Source organism: Rattus norvegicus, chromosome 9 (assembly GCF_021556685.1).
Source record: "Rattus norvegicus strain SHRSP/BbbUtx chromosome 9, alternate assembly SHRSP_T2T, whole genome shotgun sequence".
NCBI classification, from domain to species: Eukaryota; Metazoa; Chordata; class Mammalia; order Rodentia; family Muridae; genus Rattus; species Rattus norvegicus.
Genome location: NC_141542.1, coordinates 170625 through 183118, shown reverse-complemented (window position 1 = coordinate 183118; position 12494 = coordinate 170625).

The window sequence follows — 12494 nt, the reverse complement described above, 5'->3', positions numbered from 1 at the left end:
TATCAAAATTAGGTGAGCCGATTCTCAGTAACTTGGTGAATTCGATTAGTTCCCATTAGGCCGCAGTAGTAATAAGTGGACTGTTCGGGATATAAAAAATTATCACGAATGGAATCAAAATATCTAGGAGAATTCAATGAGTTCCCAATGGGACATGCTTTTATGAGTTTGCTTTTCAATATATAGCAACATTTTAAGGAACGGAATCAAAGTATCATGGTGAATTCAGTAGGTCCCAAAAGGATTCGCATGAAATAAGCTTGTTGTTCAAGATAGAGCAACGTTTTCACGAACTGAAACTCTGTTTCTTTGTGAATTCAGTTCGTTCCCAGTAGCAGGTTTTTGTGATTTGTGTACTTTTAAAGATTTATCAAAATTTGGTGAGCCGAATCTCAGAAAATTGGTGAATTCGGTTAGTTCCCAATAGGCCGCAGTAGTAATAAGTGGAGTGTTCGGGATATAGAAAAATTTTCACGAATGGAATTAAAATTTCTAGGCGAATTCTGTGAGTTCCCAATGGGACATGATTGTATGAGTGAGCTTTTCAATATATAGCAACATTTTAGGTTCAGAATCTAAGTATCATGGTGAATTCAGTAGGTTACCAATAGGATTCGCATGTAATAAGCATGTTGTTCAAGATAGAGCAACGTTTAATGAACTGAAACACCGTTTCTTTGTGAATTCAGTGAGTTCCCAGTAGCAGGCTCTTGTAATATGTGTATTTTTAAAGATTTTTCAAAATTTGGTCAGCCGAATCTCAGTAAATTAGTGCATTCGGTTAGTTCCCAAAAGTCCGCAATCGTAGTAAGTGGAGTGTTCGGGATATCAAAAAATTTTCATGAATGGAATCAAAATTTCTAGGCGAATTCAGTGAGTTCCCAATGGGACATGATTGTAGGAGTGAGGTTTTCAATATATAGCAACATTTTAGGAACAGAATCTAAGTATCATGGTGAATTCAGTAGGTTCCCAATAGGATTCGCATGTAATAAGCATGTTGTTCAAGATAGAGCAACGTTTTAACGAACTGAAACACTGTTTCATTGTGAATTCAGTTAGTTCCTAGTAGCAGGCCCTTGTAATATGAGTACTTTTAAAGATTTATCAAAATTTGGTGAGCAGAATCTCAGTAACATGGTGAATTCTCTTAGTTCCAAATAGGCCGCAGTAGTAATAAATGGACTGTTCGGCGTACAGAAATATTTTTACGATGGAATCAAAATTTCTCGGCGAATTCGTTCAGTTCCAAATGGTACATGCTTGTATGAGTGTGCTTTTCAATATATAGCGACATTTTAAGGAACGGATTCTAAGTATCATGGTGAATTCAGTAGGTTCCCAATAGGATTCGCAAGTAATAAGCTTGTTATTCAAGATAGAGCAACGTTTTAACGAACTGAAACACTGTTTCATTGTTAATTCAGTTAGTTCCTAGTATCAGGCCCTTGTAATATGAGTACTTTTAAAGATTTATCAAAATTTGGTGACCCGAATCTCAGTAAATTGGTGAAATCGGTTTGTTCCAAATAGGCCGCAGAAGTTATAAGTGGACTGTTCGTGGTATAGAAAAATTTTAACGAATGGAATCAAAATTTCTAGGCGAATTCAGTGAGTTCCCAATGGGACATGCTTGTATGAGTGTGCTTTTCCGTATATAGCAACATTTTAAGGAACGGAATCTTAGTATCAAGGTGAATTCAGTAGGTTCCCAATAGGATTCGCATGTAATAAGCATGTTGTTCAAGATAGAGCAACATTTTAAAGAACTGAAACACTGTTTCTTTGTGAATTCAGTGAGTTCCCACTAGCAGGCTCTTGTAATATTTGTACTTTTAAAGATTTATCAAAATTTGGTGAGTAGAATCTCAGGAACATGGTGAATTTGGTTAGTTCCATATAGGCCACAGTAGTAATAATTGGACTGTTCGGGGTATAGAAAAATTTTTACGAGTGGAATCAAAATTTCTTGGCGAATTCAGTCAGTCCCAATGGGACATGCTAGTATGAGTGTACTTTCCAATATATAGCAACATTTTAAGGAACGGAATCTAAGTATCATGATGAATTCAATAGGTTCCCAATAGGATTCGCATGTAATAAGCTTGTTATTCAAGATAGAGCAACGTTTTAACGAACTGAAACCCTGTTTCTTGTTGAATTCAGTTAGTTCACAGTAGCAGGCTCTTTTAATATGTGTACTTTAAAGATTTATCAAAATTTGGTGTGCCGAATCTCAGTTACTTGGTGAATTCGGTTAGTTCCAAATAGGCCGCAGTAGTAATAATTGGACTCTTCGGGGTATAGAAAAATTTTTACGAATGGAATCAAAATTTCTGGGCGAATTCAGTCAGTTCACAATGGGACATGCCTGTATGAGTGTGCTTTTCAATATATAGAAACATTTTAAGGAACGGAATCTAAGTATCTTGGTGAATTCAGTAGGTCCCCAATATGATTCGCATGTAATAAGCTTGTTATTCAAGATAGAACATCGTTTTAACAAACTGAAATACTGTTTCCTTGTGAATTCAGTTAGTTCCCAGTAGCAGGGTCTTGTAATATGTGTACTTTTAAATATTTATCAAAATTTGGTGAGCCGATTCTCTGTAACTTGGTGAATTCGATTAGTTCCAAATAGGCCGCAGAAGTAATAAGTGGACTGTTCGGGATATAGCAAAATAATCACGAATGGAATCAAAATTTCAAGGAGAATTCAGTGAGTTCCCAATGGGACATGCTTGTATGAGTGTGCTTTTCAATAAATAGCAACATTTTAAGGAACGGAATCTTAGTATCATGGTGAATTCAGTAAGTCCCCAATAAGATTCAAATGTAATAATCTTGTTATTCAAGATAGAGCAACGTTTTAATGAACTGAAACATGGATTCTTTGAGAATTCATTTAGTTCCCAGTAGCAGGCTCATGTAATATGTGTACTTTTAAAAATGTATCAAAATTTGGTGAGCCGAATCTCAGTAACTTGTTGAATTCTGTTAGTTCCCAGTAGGAAACAGAAGTAATAAGTGGACTGTTCCGGATATAGAAAAATTTTCACGAATGGAGTCAAAATTTCTAGATGATTTCAGAGAGTTCCAAATGGAACATGCTTGTATGAGTGTGCATTTCAATATATAGCAACATTTTAAAGAACGGAATCTAAGTATCACGGTGAACTCAGTAGGTCCCAAATAGGATTCACATGTAATAAGCTTGTTATTCAAGATAGAGCATCGTTTTAACGAACTGAAACACTGTTTCTTTGTGAATTCTGTTTGTTCCCAGTAGCAGGCTCTTGTAATATGTGTACTTTTAAATATTTATCAAATTAGGTGAGCCGAATCTCAGTAACTTGGTGAATTCGAATAGTTCCCATTAGGCCGCAGTAGTAATAAGTGGACTGTTCGGGATATAGAAAAATTATCACGAATGGAATCATAATATCTAGGAGAATTCAGTGAGTTCCATAGGGACATGCTTTTATGAGTTTTCTTTTCAATATATAGCAACATTTTAAGAACGGAATCAAAGTATCACGGTGAATTCAGTAGGTCCCAAATAGGATTCACATGTAATAAGTTGTTATTCAAGATAGAGCATCGTTTTAACGAACTGAAACACTGTTTCTTTGTGAATTCAGTTAGTTCCCAGTAGCAGGCTCTTGTAATATGTGTACTTTTAAATATTTATCAAAATTAGGTGAGCCGATTCTCAGTAACTTGGTGAATTCGATTAGTTCCCATTAGGCCGCAGTAGTAATAAGTGGACTGTTCGGGATATAAAAAATTATCACGAATGGAATCAAAATATCTAGGAGAATTCAATGAGTTCCCAATGGGACATGCTTTTATGAGTTTGCTTTTCAATATATAGCAACATTTTAAGGAACGGAATCAAAGTATCATGGTGAATTCAGTAGGTCCCAAAAGGATTCGCATGAAATAAGCTTGTTGTTCAAGATAGAGCAACGTTTTCACGAACTGAAACTCTGTTTCTTTGTGAATTCAGTTCGTTCCCAGTAGCAGGTTTTTGTGATTTGTGTACTTTTAAAGATTTATCAAAATTTGGTGAGCCGAATCTCAGAAAATTGGTGAATTCGGTTAGTTCCCAATAGGCCGCAGTAGTAATAAGTGGAGTGTTCGGGATATAGAAAAATTTTCACGAATGGAATTAAAATTTCTAGGCGAATTCTGTGAGTTCCCAATGGGACATGATTGTATGAGTGAGCTTTTCAATATATAGCAACATTTTAGGTTCAGAATCTAAGTATCATGGTGAATTCAGTAGGTTACCAATAGGATTCGCATGTAATAAGCATGTTGTTCAAGATAGAGCAACGTTTAATGAACTGAAACACCGTTTCTTTGTGAATTCAGTGAGTTCCCAGTAGCAGGCTCTTGTAATATGTGTATTTTTAAAGATTTTTCAAAATTTGGTCAGCCGAATCTCAGTAAATTAGTGCATTCGGTTAGTTCCCAAAAGTCCGCAATCGTAGTAAGTGGAGTGTTCGGGATATCAAAAAATTTTCATGAATGGAATCAAAATTTCTAGGCGAATTCAGTGAGTTCCCAATGGGACATGATTGTAGGAGTGAGGTTTTCAATATATAGCAACATTTTAGGAACAGAATCTAAGTATCATGGTGAATTCAGTAGGTTCCCAATAGGATTCGCATGTAATAAGCATGTTGTTCAAGATAGAGCAACGTTTTAACGAACTGAAACACTGTTTCATTGTGAATTCAGTTAGTTCCTAGTAGCAGGCCCTTGTAATATGAGTACTTTTAAAGATTTATCAAAATTTGGTGAGCAGAATCTCAGTAACATGGTGAATTCTCTTAGTTCCAAATAGGCCGCAGTAGTAATAAATGGACTGTTCGGCGTACAGAAATATTTTTACGATGGAATCAAAATTTCTCGGCGAATTCGTTCAGTTCCAAATGGTACATGCTTGTATGAGTGTGCTTTTCAATATATAGCGACATTTTAAGGAACGGATTCTAAGTATCATGGTGAATTCAGTAGGTTCCCAATAGGATTCGCAAGTAATAAGCTTGTTATTCAAGATAGAGCAACGTTTTAAAGAACTGAAACACTGTTTCATTGTTAATTCAGTTAGTTCCTAGTATCAGGCCCTTGTAATATGAGTACTTTTAAAGATTTATCAAAATTTGGTGACCCGAATCTCAGTAAATTGGTGAAATCGGTTTGTTCCAAATAGGCCGCAGAAGTTATAAGTGGACTGTTCGTGGTATAGAAAAATTTTAACGAATGGAATCAAAATTTCTAGGCGAATTCAGTGAGTTCCCAATGGGACATGCTTGTATGAGTGTGCTTTTCCGTATATAGCAACATTTTAAGGAACGGAATCTTAGTATCAAGGTGAATTCAGTAGGTTCCCAATAGGATTCGCATGTAATAAGCATGTTGTTCAAGATAGAGCAACATTTTAAAGAACTGAAACACTGTTTCTTTGTGAATTCAGTGAGTTCCCACTAGCAGGCTCTTGTAATATTTGTACTTTTAAAGATTTATCAAAATTTGGTGAGTAGAATCTCAGGAACATGGTGAATTTGGTTAGTTCCATATAGGCCACAGTAGTAATAATTGGACTGTTCGGGGTATAGAAAAATTTTTACGAGTGGAATCAAAATTTCTTGGCGAATTCAGTCAGTCCCAATGGGACATGCTAGTATGAGTGTACTTTCCAATATATAGCAACATTTTAAGGAACGGAATCTAAGTATCATGATGAATTCAATAGGTTCCCAATAGGATTCGCATGTAATAAGCTTGTTATTCAAGATAGAGCAACGTTTTAACGAACTGAAACCCTGTTTCTTGTTGAATTCAGTTAGTTCACAGTAGCAGGCTCTTTTAATATGTGTACTTTAAAGATTTATCAAAATTTGGTGTGCCGAATCTCAGTTACTTGGTGAATTCGGTTAGTTCCAAATAGGCCGCAGTAGTAATAATTGGACTCTTCGGGGTATAGAAAAATTTTTACGAATGGAATCAAAATTTCTGGGCGAATTCAGTCAGTTCACAATGGGACATGCCTGTATGAGTGTGCTTTTCAATATATAGAAACATTTTAAGGAACGGAATCTAAGTATCTTGGTGAATTCAGTAGGTCCCCAATATGATTCGCATGTAATAAGCTTGTTATTCAAGATAGAACATCGTTTTAACAAACTGAAATACTGTTTCCTTGTGAATTCAGTTAGTTCCCAGTAGCAGGGTCTTGTAATATGTGTACTTTTAAATATTTATCAAAATTTGGTGAGCCGATTCTCTGTAACTTGGTGAATTCGATTAGTTCCAAATAGGCCGCAGAAGTAATAAGTGGACTGTTCGGGATATAGCAAAATAATCACGAATGGAATCAAAATTTCAAGGAGAATTCAGTGAGTTCCCAATGGGACATGCTTGTATGAGTGTGCTTTTCAATAAATAGCAACATTTTAAGGAACGGAATCTTAGTATCATGGTGAATTCAGTAAGTCCCCAATAAGATTCAAATGTAATAATCTTGTTATTCAAGATAGAGCAACGTTTTAATGAACTGAAACATGGATTCTTTGAGAATTCATTTAGTTCCCAGTAGCAGGCTCATGTAATATGTGTACTTTTAAAAATGTATCAAAATTTGGTGAGCCGAATCTCAGTAACTTGTTGAATTCTGTTAGTTCCCAGTAGGAAACAGAAGTAATAAGTGGACTGTTCCGGATATAGAAAAATTTTCACGAATGGAGTCAAAATTTCTAGATGATTTCAGAGAGTTCCAAATGGAACATGCTTGTATGAGTGTGCATTTCAATATATAGCAACATTTTAAAGAACGGAATCTAAGTATCACGGTGAACTCAGTAGGTCCCAAATAGGATTCACATGTAATAAGCTTGTTATTCAAGATAGAGCATCGTTTTAACGAACTGAAACACTGTTTCTTTGTGAATTCTGTTTGTTCCCAGTAGCAGGCTCTTGTAATATGTGTACTTTTAAATATTTATCAAATTAGGTGAGCCGAATCTCAGTAACTTGGTGAATTCGAATAGTTCCCATTAGGCCGCAGTAGTAATAAGTGGACTGTTCGGGATATAGAAAAATTATCACGAATGGAATCATAATATCTAGGAGAATTCAGTGAGTTCCATAGGGACATGCTTTTATGAGTTTTCTTTTCAATATATAGCAACATTTTAAGAACGGAATCAAAGTATCACGGTGAATTCAGTAGGTCCCAAATAGGATTCACATGTAATAAGTTGTTATTCAAGATAGAGCATCGTTTTAACGAACTGAAACACTGTTTCTTTGTGAATTCAGTTAGTTCCCAGTAGCAGGCTCTTGTAATATGTGTACTTTTAAATATTTATCAAAATTAGGTGAGCCGATTCTCAGTAACTTGGTGAATTCGATTAGTTCCCATTAGGCCGCAGTAGTAATAAGTGGACTGTTCGGGATATAAAAAATTATCACGAATGGAATCAAAATATCTAGGAGAATTCAATGAGTTCCCAATGGGACATGCTTTTATGAGTTTGCTTTTCAATATATAGCAACATTTTAAGGAACGGAATCAAAGTATCATGGTGAATTCAGTAGGTCCCAAAAGGATTCGCATGAAATAAGCTTGTTGTTCAAGATAGAGCAACGTTTTCACGAACTGAAACTCTGTTTCTTTGTGAATTCAGTTCGTTCCCAGTAGCAGGTTTTTGTGATTTGTGTACTTTTAAAGATTTATCAAAATTTGGTGAGCCGAATCTCAGAAAATTGGTGAATTCGGTTAGTTCCCAATAGGCCGCAGTAGTAATAAGTGGAGTGTTCGGGATATAGAAAAATTTTCACGAATGGAATTAAAATTTCTAGGCGAATTCTGTGAGTTCCCAATGGGACATGATTGTATGAGTGAGCTTTTCAATATATAGCAACATTTTAGGTTCAGAATCTAAGTATCATGGTGAATTCAGTAGGTTACCAATAGGATTCGCATGTAATAAGCATGTTGTTCAAGATAGAGCAACGTTTAATGAACTGAAACACCGTTTCTTTGTGAATTCAGTGAGTTCCCAGTAGCAGGCTCTTGTAATATGTGTATTTTTAAAGATTTTTCAAAATTTGGTCAGCCGAATCTCAGTAAATTAGTGCATTCGGTTAGTTCCCAAAAGTCCGCCATCGTAGTAAGTGGAGTGTTCGGGATATCAAAAAATTTTCATGAATGGAATCAAAATTTCTAGGCGAATTCAGTGAGTTCCCAATGGGACATGATTGTAGGAGTGAGGTTTTCAATATATAGCAACATTTTAGGAACAGAATCTAAGTATCATGGTGAATTCAGTAGGTTCCCAATAGGATTCGCATGTAATAAGCATGTTGTTCAAGATAGAGCAACGTTTTAACGAACTGAAACACTGTTTCATTGTGAATTCAGTTAGTTCCTAGTAGCAGGCCCTTGTAATATGAGTACTTTTAAAGATTTATCAAAATTTGGTGAGCAGAATCTCAGTAACATGGTGAATTCTCTTAGTTCCAAATAGGCCGCAGTAGTAATAAATGGACTGTTCGGCGTACAGAAATATTTTTACGATGGAATCAAAATTTCTCGGCGAATTCGTTCAGTTCCAAATGGTACATGCTTGTATGAGTGTGCTTTTCAATATATAGCGACATTTTAAGGAACGGATTCTAAGTATCATGGTGAATTCAGTAGGTTCCCAATAGGATTCGCAAGTAATAAGCTTGTTATTCAAGATAGAGCAACGTTTTAACGAACTGAAACACTGTTTCATTGTTAATTCAGTTAGTTCCTAGTATCAGGCCCTTGTAATATGAGTACTTTTAAAGATTTATCAAAATTTGGTGACCCGAATCTCAGTAAATTGGTGAAATCGGTTTGTTCCAAATAGGCCGCAGAAGTTATAAGTGGACTGTTCGTGGTATAGAAAAATTTTAACGAATGGAATCAAAATTTCTAGGCGAATTCAGTGAGTTCCCAATGGGACATGCTTGTATGAGTGTGCTTTTCCGTATATAGCAACATTTTAAGGAACGGAATCTTAGTATCAAGGTGAATTCAGTAGGTTCCCAATAGGATTCGCATGTAATAAGCATGTTGTTCAAGATAGAGCAACATTTTAAAGAACTGAAACACTGTTTCTTTGTGAATTCAGTGAGTTCCCACTAGCAGGCTCTTGTAATATTTGTACTTTTAAAGATTTATCAAAATTTGGTGAGTAGAATCTCAGGAACATGGTGAATTTGGTTAGTTCCATATAGGCCACAGTAGTAATAATTGGACTGTTCGGGGTATAGAAAAATTTTTACGAGTGGAATCAAAATTTCTTGGCGAATTCAGTCAGTCCCAATGGGACATGCTAGTATGAGTGTACTTTCCAATATATAGCAACATTTTAAGGAACGGAATCTAAGTATCATGATGAATTCAATAGGTTCCCAATAGGATTCGCATGTAATAAGCTTGTTATTCAAGATAGAGCAACGTTTTAACGAACTGAAACCCTGTTTCTTGTTGAATTCAGTTAGTTCACAGTAGCAGGCTCTTTTAATATGTGTACTTTAAAGATTTATCAAAATTTGGTGTGCCGAATCTCAGTTACTTGGTGAATTCGGTTAGTTCCAAATAGGCCGCAGTAGTAATAATTGGACTCTTCGGGGTATAGAAAAATTTTTACGAATGGAATCAAAATTTCTGGGCGAATTCAGTCAGTTCACAATGGGACATGCCTGTATGAGTGTGCTTTTCAATATATAGAAACATTTTAAGGAACGGAATCTAAGTATCTTGGTGAATTCAGTAGGTCCCCAATATGATTCGCATGTAATAAGCTTGTTATTCAAGATAGAACATCGTTTTAACAAACTGAAATACTGTTTCCTTGTGAATTCAGTTAGTTCCCAGTAGCAGGGTCTTGTAATATGTGTACTTTTAAATATTTATCAAAATTTGGTGAGCCGATTCTCTGTAACTTGGTGAATTCGATTAGTTCCAAATAGGCCGCAGAAGTAATAAGTGGACTGTTCGGGATATAGCAAAATAATCACGAATGGAATCAAAATTTCAAGGAGAATTCAGTGAGTTCCCAATGGGACATGCTTGTATGAGTGTGCTTTTCAATAAATAGCAACATTTTAAGGAACGGAATCTTAGTATCATGGTGAATTCAGTAAGTCCCCAATAAGATTCAAATGTAATAATCTTGTTATTCAAGATAGAGCAACGTTTTAATGAACTGAAACATGGATTCTTTGAGAATTCATTTAGTTCCCAGTAGCAGGCTCATGTAATATGTGTACTTTTAAAAATGTATCAAAATTTGGTGAGCCGAATCTCAGTAACTTGTTGAATTCTGTTAGTTCCCAGTAGGAAACAGAAGTAATAAGTGGACTGTTCCGGATATAGAAAAATTTTCACGAATGGAGTCAAAATTTCTAGATGATTTCAGAGAGTTCCAAATGGAACATGCTTGTATGAGTGTGCATTTCAATATATAGCAACATTTTAAAGAACGGAATCTAAGTATCACGGTGAACTCAGTAGGTCCCAAATAGGATTCACATGTAATAAGCTTGTTATTCAAGATAGAGCATCGTTTTAACGAACTGAAACACTGTTTCTTTGTGAATTCTGTTTGTTCCCAGTAGCAGGCTCTTGTAATATGTGTACTTTTAAATATTTATCAAATTAGGTGAGCCGAATCTCAGTAACTTGGTGAATTCGAATAGTTCCCATTAGGCCGCAGTAGTAATAAGTGGACTGTTCGGGATATAGAAAAATTATCACGAATGGAATCATAATATCTAGGAGAATTCAGTGAGTTCCATAGGGACATGCTTTTATGAGTTTTCTTTTCAATATATAGCAACATTTTAAGAACGGAATCAAAGTATCACGGTGAATTCAGTAGGTCCCAAATAGGATTCACATGTAATAAGTTGTTATTCAAGATAGAGCATCGTTTTAACGAACTGAAACACTGTTTCTTTGTGAATTCAGTTAGTTCCCAGTAGCAGGCTCTTGTAATATGTGTACTTTTAAATATTTATCAAAATTAGGTGAGCCGATTCTCAGTAACTTGGTGAATTCGATTAGTTCCCATTAGGCCGCAGTAGTAATAAGTGGACTGTTCGGGATATAAAAAATTATCACGAATGGAATCAAAATATCTAGGAGAATTCAATGAGTTCCCAATGGGACATGCTTTTATGAGTTTGCTTTTCAATATATAGCAACATTTTAAGGAACGGAATCAAAGTATCATGGTGAATTCAGTAGGTCCCAAAAGGATTCGCATGAAATAAGCTTGTTGTTCAAGATAGAGCAACGTTTTCACGAACTGAAACTCTGTTTCTTTGTGAATTCAGTTCGTTCCCAGTAGCAGGTTTTTGTGATTTGTGTACTTTTAAAGATTTATCAAAATTTGGTGAGCCGAATCTCAGAAAATTGGTGAATTCGGTTAGTTCCCAATAGGCCGCAGTAGTAATAAGTGGAGTGTTCGGGATATAGAAAAATTTTCACGAATGGAATTAATATTTCTAGGCGAATTCTGTGAGTTCCCAATGGGACATGATTGTATGAGTGAGCTTTTCAATATATAGCAACATTTTAGGTTCAGAATCTAAGTATCATGGTGAATTCAGTAGGTTACCAATAGGATTCGCATGTAATAAGCATGTTGTTCAAGATAGAGCAACGTTTAATGAACTGAAACACCGTTTCTTTGTGAATTCAGTGAGTTCCCAGTAGCAGGCTCTTGTAATATGTGTATTTTTAAAGATTTTTCAAAATTTGGTCAGCCGAATCTCAGTAAATTAGTGCATTCGGTTAGTTCCCAAAAGTCCGCCATCGTAGTAAGTGGAGTGTTCGGGATATCAAAAAATTTTCATGAATGGAATCAAAATTTCTAGGCGAATTCAGTGAGTTCCCAATGGGACATGATTGTAGGAGTGAGGTTTTCAATATATAGCAACATTTTAGGAACAGAATCTAAGTATCATGGTGAATTCAGTAGGTTCCCAATAGGATTCGCATGTAATAAGCATGTTGTTCAAGATAGAGCAACGTTTTAACGAACTGAAACACTGTTTCATTGTGAATTCAGTTAGTTCCTAGTAGCAGGCCCTTGTAATATGAGTACTTTTAAAGATTTATCAAAATTTGGTGAGCAGAATCTCAGTAACATGGTGAATTCTCTTAGTTCCAAATAGGCCGCAGTAGTAATAAATGGACTGTTCGGCGTACAGAAATATTTTTACGATGGAATCAAAATTTCTCGGCGAATTCGTTCAGTTCCAAATGGTACATGCTTGTATGAGTGTGCTTTTCAATATATAGCGACATTTTAAGGAACGGATTCTAAGTATCATGGTGAATTCAGTAGGTTCCCAATAGGATTCGCAAGTAATAAGCTTGTTATTCAAGATAGAGCAACGTTTTAACGAACTGAAACACTGTTTCATTGTTAATTCAGTTA